At 38.7% G+C, this 17,665-nt stretch overlaps 1 protein-coding gene and 1 long non-coding RNA gene across 3 annotated transcripts in view; one reads left to right on the forward strand and one right to left on the reverse strand.

The window, feature by feature from the left end:
• LOC148652487 (uncharacterized) overlaps positions 1–17,665 on the forward strand; it is a 93,809-nt gene that overhangs the window by 48,372 nt on the left and 27,772 nt on the right. For both annotated transcript variants that reach the window (XR_015925351.1, XR_015925354.1), the window contains exon 4: positions 8,040–8,100. The gene's annotated coding sequence lies outside the window, so the exon portion shown is untranslated. The remainder of the gene's footprint in view (positions 1–8,039; positions 8,101–17,665) is intronic.
• Positions 246–5,018, reverse strand: LOC148652488 (uncharacterized). The gene is made up of 3 exons (XR_015925363.1): positions 3,872–5,018; positions 2,790–2,823; positions 246–441 (listed from the first exon to the last, which is right to left on the reverse strand). It is a non-coding gene; the product is annotated as an uncharacterized LOC148652488 (long non-coding RNA).

Raw genomic sequence — 17,665 nt, forward strand, 5'->3', positions numbered from 1 at the left:
AGGCAGTGATGGTGTATTCGTGCTTCCCCTGCGCTCTAGTATTGGAGATTGTGAGAGAGAGGGACTGGGCTACCTCTTCCATTTCTCCCCAGATTTCCAAACCCCCTGTCACTGCTACTCTCTATAGCTCAATGATCTCCACCTTGGATTTATTCCTGTCTATATTGTTCTCCACATTCAGCCGCACATAGATTTTGTGTTTGTTCCTGAGATCAGTTTTGAAGCCTAAAAAAACTCTGGGCGTATTATCACAGGCGATATTGTGGTTCCATTTATTCTGCGTATCCCTCTTTGGATCAAATTGGAGTTCTGCTTTGAAATCTTCCTTCTTGTCCTTGCTGCTGATACTGTGCCACCACACTTCGCTGATGATTAAATAGGAGCCTGGTTTTTGCACTTCAGCCACCCTATAGGTTAACGATGTCTGGTTGTAGTTGCTCTCTGAGAAACAACAAAAAAGAACAGATGAAGCAATACAAAAGATATCAATGCAGTAGTGTTTGTCACAGTGTGGGTAGCATACAGTCATCAGTGGAACTTTATATCTATCGAAGGGGCTCCAGTAAGTATTTTGTAGCACATGAAAGAGGATCTAAACAAAAGTGGAAAAAACCTCAGAGTCTATATATAGAAGTAGGCTAAGTAGGCATTTTTAAGAACATGGCATGTTCTTCTAATGTGTGTTGCTATACATTACTGCTGTTTCTCTAGCTAAAATATCAGACAATCTGGACGTATTGGGAATATCTATTTACTGTACCTGTGCAAGTTTTGTGAAAGTCCTTTAACAATATTTGTAAAAGTTGTAAAAGTCCATGTGTGACCTCAAAAGAGATCCTCAGGAGAGAATGGACAGAATCTTATTCACACAAGCTTGGTCATTAAGATCATGCCATTGCTATGTGTACAGGAATTTGAGACATCTAGAACTGGTAACCTGTCCTTTTGCACTGTGGGCAGTTGCAAGTCATGGAAGAAAACCTGACAAGCCCACCATGTTTAATAAGGTCAACAATATTTACAAGGATTGGTCTGTGAAAGTTCCATTAATTCTGAGAGCCAGTCTGGTATGTGAATGCTCGAGGAAAGTTTCTCTGGAATGTTTTTCTGGAATGGAAGGATAGCAGCAGTGTGAGCAAGTCACGCCTAGTTCTCCATGGAAATATTGTGATCACCTCTCTTCCCATTTCTCTGTACTTAAATTGGGGAAAGCTGCTGGAAACAAACCAGTCTGATGACATTTCTTTTTTTTTCTGGTTTGTGAACTCACCACATATACGTAATGGTACGTAAGCGAAAAGGAAACTGTTCTTTGGCATTGATGTAAACTAACTACTCCCAGGTCACTACTGTGTACAGGTGGAGAGTTCCATGAGAACGGAACAGGAAGTATCTGCAGATGGTGTGCAGTGGGTAAATGTGTTCATAGGACTATGCTTTTATTCAGCCAGAGTTTTCTGTGGGTGAATAAAACTGTGTTGGTGTTTTATTGAATAATAACCCTAATTAATATACTGGGTTTTTTTTTTAAATTCCTTTAGGTTTGCCACTGTGTGTGTCATTTAATCCGAAACTGCATTTTAATGTGAATTATCTTCATCTTGTTAGAGTTAGCATAAAGTGAGCATCAGCTTTTGACTCCGTGGTGTTTTTCTTGATCTCTCAGTTCTGAATTGAGTTTTCTGTGTTGTGTGTATGCCATGTGCCCAATCCCCCCCACCCCCTTAGGCCTGTCTGGCTAGAGCAACCTGTGTTACAGTGAACAGGACACAGAGGAAACTGCAGGAGAGTCCTGGATTTGAGCAATTTTCAAATATGAAAGAAGTAGATGTGTGATTGGGATTTTGTACAAGAAGGGAATAGTCAACTGGCAAAAGAGGTTTACAGCAGAGGCAGCCTCACAAGAGTTAATAATAGACAGTATACACCTTTACTTGTCTCTGCCTGTTAGGTCTAAGACCAAGTGATATGTGGAGCAGTGGTTAGGGAAATGAATTTGTAACTTGAAGGGGTTCAAATCCCAGGTGAGGCATGGCTTCTGTACCCTCCTGAATTGCCCCAGTAAGATGCCGCACTGTACACTGTATACAGAGGAAGATGGATTCATGTTTTTTTATTTTAGCTGATTACTGTATGTTTTTGATTAGTTTTGTTTCTTTTAGTTTATGATGTTATTTCAATTAACTTAAAGCCAATGCATTAGTACTTTAATTTTATTTTGAGGGAAGGTTGCTTATGTCTTTTAGCCATACATACTATATACTACAGTACATGAATCGATGTTATAGGGTGGACTTGGTTATACTGTATGTGAATTTCGCTATTCGAGACAGTTCTCAGCCCTGAGCCCATGCAGATGTCAAGACCGTACTGTACTGCCATGGAGAGCATGTACCCATGGGCTGAGACATGCAAACCAGAGGACATTAACTTCTCCAGCATTCACCAGAGGATGCCATCATGGAGACACATGCTAATTCTGCCAAACAGTATCTATTCCATATATAGAGACTGAGTGACATCTGAATAAGAAGAAGGTTCTGCTACTTGAAATATATAAACGTTCTCTGTATCAGGCTATATACAAATTCAAAGCTACCAGATAAAGCTCCTTCCAGTGCTTCATGTGGTTTTCCATGTGTATTATCCCTGTGTCAGAACTGCTCATTGTCATGTGGCAGGGCTTGAAATTGAAGTTTTCATGTTGCATTCTGCTTTATTGTGAGGTGAGCCTGTACTGTAAATGCAGTCTGCATTGTTATCAGTAAGTAAGTAAGAGCTATACTCACCATTGAAGTGATAGATTATAGACAATTTCTCTTCCTGAAAGAAAATGGAATGAGTGTGATAAGATCCACATCTGAAACATAATTTCTCTTGCCTACCTTTTCCAAAGTGATTGCCAAAATGTCCCACCGCCACAGGATAATAAAGCCTTCAAAGTGTGGCAGTATGCAGAGTAATCTATTATACATTAGAGTATAGGTTCCCCAGTATAGAAAATTATATAAAACTTTTTTGAAGTGTAGCTAGATTATAGCTCAGAAATAAATGAGCATTAGAAAAAAGAGTGTATCATCTTTTTAACTCTGTTTACACAGACTGTATTTGCGTTTATAATTCCTGTAATACTCTAGATGTTCACATGCAAACCTTAAAATCTCAGAAAATATCTTCAAAATTCATAGAGATTTTTGCCCTGTTCTCCCAAAAAGCAGGCTATGTGAGGTTAATGCTTAATGATATTAAACATATCTTGCTCACAGGCTCTGCAAGAAAGCTTTAGAACACCCATTGTAATATTTGTTCTTTGCTGTTTTTGCAGATATAATCTCATGAAATCAGAATAAAAATGCAAGAAGTGATACCTTCTAATCCCTGAAAGTATAAGATTTTGGAAGAGCTGCTTTCTCTCTCACATACACACTGACACTTATGGATATTTATAGTTACATATACTGTATACTAGCAACAAACACAATACTGGGACCTACTGTAGTATCTAAATTGAACTAATTTAAGTGAAACAAGCACTGACTACTTAAAACAGTTTTATTAGTGAGTGATACACTATCTAATTTTGTTAAACACTCATTTATTCAAGCAGATGACACTTAATGTTGGTTTTTGCACCTTTGTCAGTGAGAGTTTAACTATTCATTCAACTATTTAGATGAATAGAACATTGCTCATATGAATGAGTGCTATGTAAACTGACAGTTAGCAAAATAAACTTAACAAAAAGTTAGTAAATAAGTTAAGTCAGTCATGCAAGTGCTAATAAAAGCAACTGTTTACAATTCTTTATATAAATATTTTAAACCTGGCTAATGCCAGCTGTCTCCTAATATTCTGTGATGCAGTACTGTACCTCAGTGCGTTGTGCATCCAGGGTAGATGGAGACAAGCAGTACATCGTCACCACCGATATCAGCGCCACCATCAACAGCAGGAACACGGCCATCAGAAGACCATTCTTAATCCAGGACCTCCGTGTCGCATGGGAAGGATCCCTTGCGCCCAGAAACTCATCCATCTCCATCCTTCTCTGACTCTGTGATTTCCAGCTGTGCTCATACTTCTGCAGCCCAGATCTTATATACAGTAGCATAGGTCAGATGCTCAGCCCAGGATGATTCTCTGCCTACATGCTGAAGAAATTGTTTCTGATAAAGATGAAACTGGAGGCAGTTTTTATTGGCTGTGTTCCACAGGTGGGTAATTAAGACCACGTGGAAGAAAAAGGGAAAAAAATCCCTCTCTCTCTCTCACTCACACACGTTCAAATACTCCTTGACAGAAGTGAAACTGTGTGCAGACTGCCAGCAAACTGAGATATTTATAAACAAACCTCCCTGGAAGGATATTCCTAAGTCTTCTTTTTTTACCCCACAGTTGTATACCTGGAGTTTCAGGTTAATCTGCTTCTGTAGTTTTTGCTTTTTTTCAGTATGCAATCTTCTGCCAGATACACTGACGACTTGGAATATATCTCCCGGTGCTTCAGTTCTGATCCTAAGCAGAGGATGGAACAGTTTAAACCTAAATCTAAAGTGATCCCCCAAGATTTTGTGACAAAGGCTAAAGAGATTACAGGAACCTGTTGGTTGCACCTGACCAATTTGTATGCACAGGTGATAGATTAGAGAAGTGAAGTGAAATAGATTATATGTATTCTGCTAGTTTTCCATTTTCCACCTTACAGCAATTATCAGAAAATGTCACTCCACCTTTGCAACCCACACTAGAGAGTGTGTGGGATAAGCTGTCCCATGACTTCTCATGATGAACTCAGATAATCAACTTTAGCAGACAGTGTACAGCTGTGGGGAAGGGGGCTCATCTTAGCTAGTGTCTGCCTTACAATTGAGCACAATGGTCCTAGTTTACATCTGACAAACTGAGTGATTAGCGAAAACAGAAGTGATGTGTGACCTTGGACAGTGACTGCACCAAGATCTCAAGAGAGAAACTCTGTGCTAGAGCTCACAAGACTGGAGTTTTGAAAATCATTAGGATGACATCAGAAAAATTTCAGTTTTGTTCAAATGTATTTTGACTTGGAAAACAAATGCTAGTTTCTTTCCTATCCAGAGCACCATATTTACAGTAAGAATTTGGGAGAAAAACTGCATTAACACCATATTTATTGTAAACTCTTTTAAAGCACTTGAATAAGAAAAGTATATATATATATTTTGCATATATATAAATATATACATATATATTTAGTATATATATATATTTGTGTGCATAGAGTTCTAACAGTAAATCACCAAGCTGGGACACACATTTTGTAAATAAATCACAAAGCGCCAAATTGTACTTGGTAGCTTGGCAGTTTATACTTTTGGGCAATTGTCTAAACTATGTGAAAACTGTGTGGGCCATTTTAGAAACATAACTGGACAATATGTATATAAAGGAAGAGGAATGTTAAATGTTTCTTCCAAGAAAAGGACTCTAGCATTTTGCACTGTAATATCAAGGGGTTCCCTTTAGTTGCAGTGGGTTGGCTCTTTGTAATTCTCCTGCACCAGGACCCCTCTGGGAGGCTGCAGACAGTTTGATGAAAAGCAGTGCCACAGGTGCAAGTTATGGACAGAGCCATAAGGTAGGGAGGACTATATCAACATCTTATCCGCCTTTAGTGTGCCCTTGTACTACAGTGTGATCTTGATACAGAGGAAGGCAAGCATGTGTTTTTGTCACACTTAGCCCAAGATCCTTTGTATATCAAAGACAATTGAGATATTTGTTATTTTCTTTCAGCCCACATGGTGGATTGCTGATAATTCATCCTAAATCAACACTCCTCTGTCTGATACCGATACTACCTCCAGAATTGTTGGTGTAGGTGTTGGAAAACAAATTAGCCTGCCAAGTCATTGTCTGTGGTGACAGAAAGTTCACATTTCCTGGTTCACATGTTCACATTGGACAGTTCTGATTGTCCAAACAAACTTTTTGACCTTACATATCTCATTGATATTTTCTTTTATTGAGAGACCTTTACAAACATAGAGGGGTGGCTTTGTCATGCTTTGATTTCACTTAGAGAGTGACGCAGATCTCACGTGACTCTGTGCTGAAACTGTCAAGCGTACAGTGGTATTTCACTTTGTTGTTGCATCATGGCGAAACCCTTTTATGATTACTTATATCTTCTGAGAATAGTCTTGCATCACCAGAGCCATATTCTTGGCCACCTTCCAGCTTTTAAATACTTAGGAGACAGACTAGGCCTGCAGCCAAGAGTTACTGAGAAAACACATTTTTCTGTACTGTGCTTTGTTGGCTAATGAGGCTGCTAACTTTCCTAATGATCTGCAAATCAGGATTTCCTTCCTCCTGTTTTGGCAATACTGATACTGATAGTGCAAATGTAGTATCTACATGAACACCAGCAGTTTTTTAGTCCTGCAATGAGGAAAAAGTAAGGACAAGGTGCATTTAAGAAAAGGTCAAAAATGAGCTGATGCCAATACATTTATTGAAACAACTTTATGACCTGTGAATCTGTACCACTTACCAATTCAGCTGCCAGACCTACTGCTATGATTGTGCATTTTTCCAGAATTTTTCAATTTGTTTTTTACTAACACAGATGATTTCTGGTGATCCTTTTTATTCCCCAGTGGCACACTTGCATACTTGCTGCATACATGATCACTTTAAAATAAAGAGTAGAGAGGTAGGCCACTCCACAAAACCTCGGGTTTTGATGGTCTGCAATGCATGGTGACTTTATAAACTGTGTTCTAATGTAGCAGGTGGCAAGAATATTCTAAGGACATCCACCTCATTTGCGGCACAGGGAAACACACAGTTTTGGCCTGCTAGATGAACTGCTGAATGGATGGAGGAAATCCTCATCTGTCAGTTTTCACATTCTACAGGTATTGCATTGCTGTTAGTTACTGGGTTTATGTGCAGATTGTACCTTAAACATTTTACACATGAGATTGTAATTAACGAAAGTATATGTTTTTGACCAGCAGGTTTCAGTTGCTCGAGATTTTTGTACATTCTTTCTATTCCAGCTTTGGTTATGACCCTCTGAGATCATTTCTTCAATTTATGATTGTAGAAGCACTTCTAGAGTGATGGAGATTAATTTTAATATTAGAGGGCTCACAATGTTCACAAGACAGACAAGACGGAAGAGATGGTAAGGTACAGGTTTAAATAAAATGGCTTTGGGCAGATGGATTTAAATTAGTTTGCATGTCTGGATCTTTCATGATACTTTAAAGCTCAAGAGAATTACTAATAGATGTGTGCTAAAGCAGGGGTTCCCAATCCATGTCTTGGTGACCCACGTGCCCACTGGATTTTGTTCCAGCTAGGTTTATTCTAAACTCTTATTTAATCTTAACTCTTATAAGAGGAGGTTATGTAAAAGGGGGACTTCAGTTTTCCATGCACAGACGGGGACTGACTAACTGGTAGGGCAAACACTCGCCCTGAAACAACTGATATGCTGAATGAAAGAGGCAAAGAAAAAGATCCTGTAGGACATTTTGAACATAACATGATCACCTATGACTCCAAAGGTATGATTTACAATTTTAGAAGAGCAGGTCTCAAAGCACAGACCACTCACTGCCATATTTATTTGGCTCATGGAGTTGGGCTCTGCCTACTGATTGTAAAATTGCAAATGTGATGGCCATTTCCCAAAACCCTGTCCTGTGATGTTTTTCTTTTTCCTTAGCCATTTGTATTTCTTCCAACCAGTTATTATCTGCATAACAGACCTCAGTTTGTTAATAAATAGCTTTGTTTTTCATTTTGGGATTTATCTTAACCATCAATTATTGCCATACAAGGACTGTTTGAGTGTTAAAAATGCTGAATTATCTCATTGCTCTGTTTGCACATTTCCAGTAGCAGTGGCCATGCGGGAAATAAGTGTTTTGTTGCCATTTTGTAACTTTTCACCACAACGTGTGTGGAACTCTCTCCCAACAGAAATGAGACATATTTCCTCTGTGACTCAGTCTAAAGCTCAGCTTAAGATTTTCCTGTTTTGATAGGTCTCATGTGAGGTTATGATGTCAGCTCTACAGAAACATTCTTACAGATGAAATGCCAAAGGTTTGTATAATTCACTTGTCTTAACTTTAATACAAAGTGTTTTAGATATGCACTGTTCTTCAAAAGTATTAGGACAGCACAGACAAAACTTATTTTTTTCTTTCCAGTCAAGCAACTTGTATTTGTAATCAAAAGATGAATGAATGTGAAATACAATATCATATCTGTTTTATTTTTGAGTCATTACATGCATACATTTCATCATGTTAGAGTGTAATAGTCAGTATTTGGTTGCTTATTAAGGCCTTTACTTTGAAGTCTTGCATGAAGTTATTGGCATGATTAGACTTAAGCAATAAAATGTAATTGGCATGTAAAATGCATCCTCCATCCATCCATTTTTGCTTAAATCTGAAGATTGACTTTGCCAGTCTAACATTTTCCACTTTTTTTCCTTCTGATGAAATAACTGGTTGCACATTTTGTGGCCATTGTAATGCTACATCTTAAAAAAACAGCATTGAATAATAAGCATTGAAAGTATTTTCTCCCACTGGCTTTGGGCCATTTAATCTTCATAATTCACAATTCATCCACCTGCATTAGTTCCATTATCCATGAAGAGGAATCAGTCCGTTCCAGAGGTGGCCGTGCCTGCCCAGGCCGTGTCATTTCCTCCACCCTGATTCCCAGATGCTGGTACTCTTTGGAACATCTGCAGTTCCTTTCTTTCTCCACGCTTTACCCCTTTCATCACTTTGGTAAAGCTTTATCTAGGTCTCATTTGTCCATAAAACTTTTTTTCAGAACGTTTCATGCCTCATCTCTGTACTTCAGAGCAAATTCTAATCTGGATTAGAATGAAAAAATTCTAACATTTTCTGTTTTAGGTGTGCTGTGCAGTTTACGTAAGAATCATCTTTCAGTGTAGCCTGTGTGATTGTGCTGCCTCGGTCTTCTGTGAGCTGTAGACTTTGCCACTTTCACCCCTACACTCTGGAGATTGTTGGTCGTTTCACTGATTTTATTTCTTTATTTTCCTTAGCAGATCTGATTATTTCTTTGTCATCAACTGCATGTATTTTTCTTGACTTGGTCATGGCTAATTGGTAATTACACCTTCAAGTTCTTTCTTCTTCTGTACATTTCACATTAGTGATTTTGAAATGCTCGGTTTCTTTTTCCTTTGTGCCATGGCTCTGATTGTTTTTCTTTATTCCAGTTTCCAAATTGCCAACTTTTATTTAACAAAATGCTACCAAGTATTCTGAATCATCCATAATGCCTAACAGGCCACACAGAAGGAGAAACCTGCCTTCTAATTACAGTGGAAGAGATTACAAATCTCTCTATAAATCCAGATGCTGCTACGTGAATGGGAACCTATCTCACTATTTTTAAAAATGGATCCAATAACCAGGAGATACCGTTTTGAACCTGGAGATTCTTTATAAAGGAAAACAGAGTTTCCTTAAACATCAGAATAGCATGCTCTCTTAACAAGGTTCCAATACTTGACTCAAATCTGTTCTTAAAGCTGTTTGAAACAAGCGCCTGGCATTATTTTTCTCTTCTCTCTCCTTGTATCTTTCCGTCTGTCTTCTCTCCTGTCTTTTCTTTTCTGTCACCCTTCTTTCTCCCTATCTTTTATCCTTTTTTCTGGACTGTTGGTGACTGTTAATGATTTACTAAGAACTTAATTAACTAAGGTAAACCTTACGATTCCATTTGATCAGTGTGTCTCAGATCCCCTACAGCTCAACGAAAGCCTCAGTTCTTACTTCTTACTTTGAAGATAAGAGCTGCCAGTACTGAACCCTGAGACATCATGGTCTCTAGATCCTGAGATGCTTTAATAGCCACTTTCATAACTTACAGTATTAATGTCTTTATTCATTGCTAATCAGTATCACATACAGTATGTGCTGCTTGCATATCTGGAATTTGGACTCGTAAGAGAGGCATACATCTTGTAATAATTGATCTGCATGTGCAGTCAGGGGCAAGCACACATCATGCAACATGCTCATGACTCTGGAGTCTAAAGTGTACGCAGGACTTCATTTGAAGTTTGATTGCCAGACACCCTTATGAAATACAGAAGCAGGAGTGAGCTCGGTGTAGGTGGATGCCATCTTTGCTTATTGTTTCATAGTAAGGATTGCAACGCTGTCTAATCGTTCACTTGATCTGCTGTATGTCCTTCAGCACCTACTGCATCTCAACAAGCCATCAGAACCCGTCTGAAACCAGTGTTAATTAAAATGGCCAACTTTATCACGCTTGGCTACAGTAGCTATCTCTCTGTGCTGGTGTGTGACTCACCTTGCATCAACACCACACATAACTGCTGTGGGCAGCCCTCTATTCTACTGGGTTTAGAAAACAATGTCAGAATGCCATTTTTCTCAGATGAAACACATTTCTGCGCATAGGTTTGACTGTGGAGTGAGAGTGTGGAGGCAAAAGAATGAGGGGGGATCGTTGTGCTCCAGAAAAAGACATCATATAGTGGGAAAGATATTTCATTATGTTACGGAGTGCCATCTCACATGGATATTGACTGAGTACAAATAGTGTTCGGAAGAGAGAAGACATGGAGTATACATTTTGAACAGCAGAATTGGTAAAGCATGTTGATGTGCAGCTGTGTGATTATTTGCAGGTAATTGCTTGCCTGCATGAGCATGAATTTCAAGGGTCAGTCAAGCATTCCCAATACAGAACAGCATTCCAGCAGTGGACAGGCCGGCTTTGGTTGACAGAGGTACAGTATAGGCAGGACCCATGGTCCAGCTGATGCAGACAGTGCTGGACAGCTTCAACAGCATCTACCCCCTGACCAATGCTGTGCCAGATAGGTTTGAAATTATTCATCCATACCTTGATCCTGGAGTGTTGACCTTGCACAATACAGTGATAATTACACACTGTTCAGTGGTTTAGTGCTAATAAATACTTGAAAGGATATTTGAGTGTCAGTATTTTATTTTTGGAGTAGACATGGTCTCCTAGTACATGCCACTAAGGTAGTTTTTGTTTTTAAAACAAGCTGTGTATTTCTTTTGCAAATGAGCTTAAGAAAATACAGTTGTTGAAAAGAAATGGCTGTGAACTACTTCAATCTAAGTAATCCCAAGAGGCTCATTCCTGGAAAGGCCCTCATTCAGAGTATGGTATTTTGGAGTTCCGAGTGTGAGGGGCTGCTAAACATTACTAGGTTTCCAGCTGCTGTCTCAACAGCCACTTCTGAGTCTATGATACTCAACGCATCACCCATTGATGCCAACCTTTCTGCAGGGAATCTTTTACACAGCGTGTGAAATGGTGAATGTCTAGGAAAAGTGTGTACAGTTCTTATTATTAATAGTAGTCATGTTCTCACCGTGCTGGAAAGAGAAGAGAGAAAATGCAACGTTTCGGCTGTGGAGCCTTGTCTTGACACCTGAAGAAGGTTCCACAGCCGAAACGTTGTGTTTTCTCTCTTCCCTTTTCAGCATGGAATAACCCTATTACTTGTTCCTTTGCAGACTACGCATGCTGACGCAGCTCCCCACCTGAATGTTCTCACCGTGTCGATAAGAAGCCCGTAGTGGTGAGCCAAATTTGATTGTGAATTGGCAATTCCAAGTCAGAAAGGTATACATCAGTCAATGATTCTAAATTGAAAATAAAATACACATTTTTCTTTTCCTGCTTGTTTTGAGCTACACTTGTTCAGTGGCAAACTAGAGGTGCTGATATGTATTTGCACATCTACTGTATGTCTACAATTTCTAAGTGGCAATGATGAATTTGCAGCAGAACAAATTGAAGCATTTCACACTGACAAACAGGAAGTGAGTGGGCTTATTGAGAGATCAGGAAATTAGAAGAGCCTGTGTGATTTCCTGAACATTGCTTCACTACCTCCTCTCGCTCTTAAACTCTGCCATTGACCTAGTGGAAAGAGGGCAAAGCACAGCAACGTCCCTTGATGCTCTTCTTCAAAAACACAACTGTAGAAAGTGCAGGGAGCCTGCTGTGGCATGCAGAGAGTCGGTTTTCTTTGAAGAGCTGCCTCTAATGAGTGACTCACTCACCATACTGTACAGAAAAAAGGGGAAACCAAGTGGAAAAAGATCTCATGACACTCGGGTATAAATCTGAACAGAAAATGTGAAACTCCTAATAATGTATGGGGAAAATGGAAAGGATTCTATGACATATACGAACAGTGCACATAACATACGTTCTGTGGTTTAAATGGGTATTTTAGTGGAAAACAGGGTGTTTTATTCTACGTCAACTTATTTTTGCTAATGACCTTTGAGATACATTTTTGCAACAAAGCCTACAATACATGTAGTTTATGAATAATATATTTCACATTAGTGCATTCCTTTTGGAGATTCTTAATAAGCAGGAAATTAAAAGGTTTAAAAAATTCTTGCTTTACTGTCTATGCATACTGTGTTTATTGTGGAATGAATGTTCCTGTTCAAAGGAAAGACAGCTAAGTTAAATAATCACTATGTTACAAAATGCCCTGCACTCAAAATTGCTCCAGAGCTTTTTGCACATCCTTATGATCACCAGGAAAAATCAGTTTCATGTTGATGGTGCTTCAGAGTGGCTCAGCTGGTGAAGGCACTGTCTAGCACACCTGTGAGAGCCCTATAGCCTGATGATTGCTGGTTTGAATCTGGCTAATGTTTACTGCCTGACAGATTCCTAACCACCTTTATTTTGAGATTCAGGTCATTTGGAAAGACTGTGTACAGAGAGACAAGGAAGAGAACAGTGTTGTTTCTTCATCTTAACTGAATAGGCTAATATCTTTACATTCTTAAATAGAAAAACACTTTTTAAAATACCACAGATATAGATGAGTCCAGTAAGTATTCTGAATGCAATGGCAGTGCACTGTGTCCTCCTAATATTAGGAAAGCTGTGTGGCTTAGGAGCATATGTATGTTGTTGTCTGATCAATCTGATTTTGTGACAGAATACTTGAAATCCCTTGCAAAAATCAGATGTTTGTTGTGCTTCAGCAAACCACTATTAAGGATCCCTGTATGTTTTATTGTATAGAAAGTTAAAGTTCTGATAACCACTCATTTTGATACCAGTCAGTTTTAGCCCAGTTCAACAAAGTGGCTGTAAAGTGCTTGTACAGTTCAGGACCTATTCACGGTACTACTGGGATCTAACTGAGCTGGGCTGCAGGAGGTCATGTGACTCCTAGATGGTTACCAAGCCTTCCTTCCAGTAGGGTGGCTGCAGCCAAGAGGATGTGAAAGAATGCCCTATTTTAGAAACAAACTCATCAGCTTAAAGCACAGGGCTGGTCCAGAAGATTGGAGGCTCAGCTTCTCTCTGTCCCTTTTAAGTCATTTGCCTGCTTAATCACACTGTAACCATACTGTGTCAAGGAGACAAGAAGTCATGTCATCTCTGTTTTCCCTGTACATTTTAGAGCAGGAGTGCTTGTCATAACTAAAAAATGTTGGATTGCTAAAATAGCTTAAAATCCATATTAATGATAAAAGGATGGATATTTTATTCTATTTCTGAATTCCCTATAGGTCCTGCCTGTGTTCTCTTCCTGTGTGAATTTCCTGCTGAAAACATTCCCCAAGTATTTTTAGTATTAAGTAAATGATTCCAATGTGTGGGGAAGTGGTAGTGACAAGTTTATGTACAATGAACCAAAAACTGGACTGGGGAGAGTTTCTGGCTGTGTGTGGTAGTTAGCAGGCCCCTAAAGAGGAGCAGGAGTGCAGCAATGTGCCAGGGAGTTTCAATAGTGTTGTAGTGGAGCAGGTGGAGGGGTGAAGTTCAAACTTCAAATTTAAAAACCAAAAAGTGTGTGTCATGTCTTTATAGCTGCAGGAACATTTTTTTCAAATTGCAATATAGACCACAATTTGTTTGACAGCTTTACTGTTTTTGTTTTGCTCTAAGTGAATTTTAAGTGTTTTCATTGTCTCATTCCTTTAAACTCTTTCAGAGGCATTTTGTAAAAAAAACCTGCTGAGAGGCAAAAAAACATTGAAAACCCCAGATGGTTTCCTTCAAACCACAGTTAGCATGTCATTTAAACCAAGCCACCATTAAGACCAATAATCATTACTAATCACTTCAGACTGTACAACAATTTCCTGAAAACTTGACCACTGAGACAATTAGGGTAAGATTTATACTACAGCCAATTGCAAAGGACTTCATAATGGCACAATCAAGGTTAAAAGAATTGGGTTCTGTTAAACAAACTATAAAAAGCAAGGGCAGTCTTCACCTTTAGGACCGACTGAATATCATAACCTGTATGGAGGAAAAGATTCCTTATATAGATCACACATGAGAACCAACAACCAAAATCAACACACATGAATTCATCAGCATTGTACAGCAGTCCAATTCTCATCTGGTTCCCAGGTGATCATCATAATGTAATATATTAACATCTAATTAGAATTAAATAGTAATATTTAAGGTCCTGATCACAGCACATTTCTCAGTGGGTCTGGATAGATTCTTTGAAATGTGCATGAAATCTCTTTCTGCGGCCTCCAGCCCAACATTGTGAATAACCTCTGGCTTGACAGCTTGAGCTACAGGGATCCGATCCACTGATGTCATATTCGCCTTCTTGGAAAAAAGAAAACACAACTTCCCTAACATTTAAACTGTTCTCTTGCCAATTTCTGCTCTAGGGGGTAATTCCCAGCAAAATGCATTTTCTTCTTTTCTGCATAACTTGGAACATAATCATTGCAAAATCCGGAACAGTAGATCCAGGATTCTGTCACGATTTCAATTGGGTAGACAAGTAGTTGCTTCTGCTTGTTGTTTTTCATTGCCTCCCTTTTAGCGGGGAATTCACCTTGTTTTTATGCGTACAGGTGCTGACGTACTACAGCCAATAACTTGTCCAGCCTTGCCTGGCCGTCACATGAGGTGGAGAAATAGTTTTCTTGCTGTCTGTACAGAGCCAATACATAGAAAACTTGTTAAGTACAGTAGTTTACACGCACCTCTGGTGTGAAAATGAAAGAAAACAGCATGATTCTAAATATCCTGAAAGACTGTCAGTTTTCTTTTAATCTGAAGTTGTAAGTGTAATATACTGTTTGTGGGAAAAGTTAGTAAACACCCATCATTCATTTTAATTTAATACTTTAAACAAAACACAAGTTTGTGTTGCTGCTGTTCTATAGATTTGAATTGCAAAGCCGAAGGAAGTTTCTGATACACAAGTGTACAGTATGTGCGGCTAGATTCTTTTTCCAGAGTGATGGAAGTTTGTCACTTTCTGTCTTTTCTGAAAACCTAAAGGACAGTGCATAATAATCTGAAATCAGCATCTGAAATAAGAAATATATAAAAAACACGAAAACAAGTAACTATAGTTTTATAAAAAGATTTTCTGTGCAAGAATATGAAGTTTAGATCTTATGCAATCTCTTTCTGTCAGTCATTTCACAGTTATTATAACTGTTCTGTCAATGAGAATAAGAAGAACAATGAATTATACCCCCACCTACCCTGCACAGTGAAACTACCACTCTAGGGACAGTGTGGCTCTACCACAGGGGCTAGATTATTCAGGACTGCCTGCAGCACTCCGATTTGTTCACAGCCCTATCTATGCCATCCGTTCAGGCCAAGGTCATAAGGCATCAAGCTGCAGATACAGCCAGGTGCCTTTAGGTATGAGTGCATGTATTTTTAAAATCTGAGAAAACATCCCCACAATGGGAATAAATCCTAGCAAACAGATAATGCGGGGATAGGCTGCTTCCTACAATGGAAATGGCTTATTATAAAAGCCCATGTTTCTTAGAAACCTGATAATACTAAAGTGATTTGTTTGGGTCCATTTTCCTCCCGTATGGCATTTCTCATGAGTGCAATTTGGAATCATGAATAATGATAGAGTGGGAAGATTGGAACTCCCCACAACGTCAGGAAGACAAATGCACGTCTGTGTGCGTGCGTGCACCTGCATGCGAGCTGGCTGATGGGACATTCAGAGACTTTAAACAACACAGACGTTATGCCAGATGCTGTAAATTTCCAAAACTCCAAAATCCCCTTTCTTCACAAATAGATGCCATGTGCCCCCCATGCTGCCTGCATTCCCTCAACCTACCCTGCTCCCCTCACTGAGGCTCCAAGAGGACAAGACAGTTTTAAAGCACAACCAGCTTCTAATCATTTACAAATTCTCACCTCTGCACAACGTTCAGTGAGCTAAAGGGCTCCTCTCAACATCTTTAATAACTGAAAAAAATGACCAGATAATGTTTGGAAAATATATATTTTAAAGGAACATTTTAGAGATTAATATTGACACCCTTACACCTGTTTTAATGTAATTCAGGAGTTAAATAGGAGCCTTCAGTGACCCGCAGCCTACAGCTGTTGTGACAGAGATGTCAAAATACAGGTCAGTGTTGAGGTTAAAGCAAAAAGAGGAAGACCCAGACAATAGCAATGATGTTAGAAAGTTGTGTTTCTAACATGTCTGTGTGTTAGAAGTTAACCCCTGCTCTAATATATGCTGTTGCCGAATGTGTTCCTTTTGATACTAAGGTTAACACCTGTGGTTGTGCTTCCCAAAAGCACTTTTAACTATTTTGGGTTTAAAATAAAGAAGGGAACAAGCTAAGAAATACCCCTACACAAAATCAGAAAGCTTACATCTATTATTAGGAATGATAAAATCTGACTTAATGCAGTATTTGATCAGAAATATCAAAATGATTAAATCTTGTTCAATGTATACAGTATAGTACTTGTGTTTTATAAATTACTGATATTACTGCCTTTTTAATACAAAAAAGGACAGAGAGATATAAGTCAGCACTATTTTTTGCTGTTCAATATTTCAAATTGAAGTAATCAGAATATTGTATTATTCACTGAGCTTAGCACACAAAACTATTTCTGTTTTTTCCAGGCATATACTGTATGTATTCAAATTCACTCCTAACACTTAGGAAATAAATGTAATGCTATGTCTGAAAAAAGCAAATAAATATATATGCAATAAATATATATGCAGAGTTGCATTATTTCTTTCCAACATGCTTTCTATCAAAACCAGGAAGTGGGTGGACAAAATCTGACCCCTGGTTTGCAACAGCTCGGCTGTGAGCAATGACTTAATAAAATAGCAAAGAATCCATCAGATGAAAAAGTGACTAAAAATGATGGTGCATTATAGAGTCAGTAGGCAGGAGAGATGTGAAGGCAAATGCACTGGAAGAGATCCTGTGACAATAAATGTAATAGCAGCAAGGACATACCTAGGAATCACAGTTGAAAAAAACTGCTATTTTAGCATCTAGTATGTGTACTCTAGTAGATACAGCTCAAGAGTTCTAATGACAGAGAACTAATCTTTAATAGCAGTGACGGAAATTAAAACATAGCTGATATAAACTGGGGGAATAGACTAGGAGTGTCTCTATAGAAGACCAGTAGAGAGAGGAGGGTGAGGGAGAGAGGGAGAAAAAGACATGCCAAGTGAGTTATTCTGTAGTTAAACAGTTGTTATTGTTTGAATGGTTTGAAATTTGGAATTCGTTTCTAATTAGTAAAAAAGTTTATTAACAGTGTAGTTAGGACGCCAAAA

The sequence above is a fragment of the Lepisosteus platostomus genome, chromosome 11 (genome assembly GCF_059453375.1).
Source record: "Lepisosteus platostomus isolate fLepPlt1 chromosome 11, fLepPlt1.hap1, whole genome shotgun sequence".
NCBI lineage: Eukaryota > Metazoa > Chordata > Actinopteri > Semionotiformes > Lepisosteidae > Lepisosteus > Lepisosteus platostomus.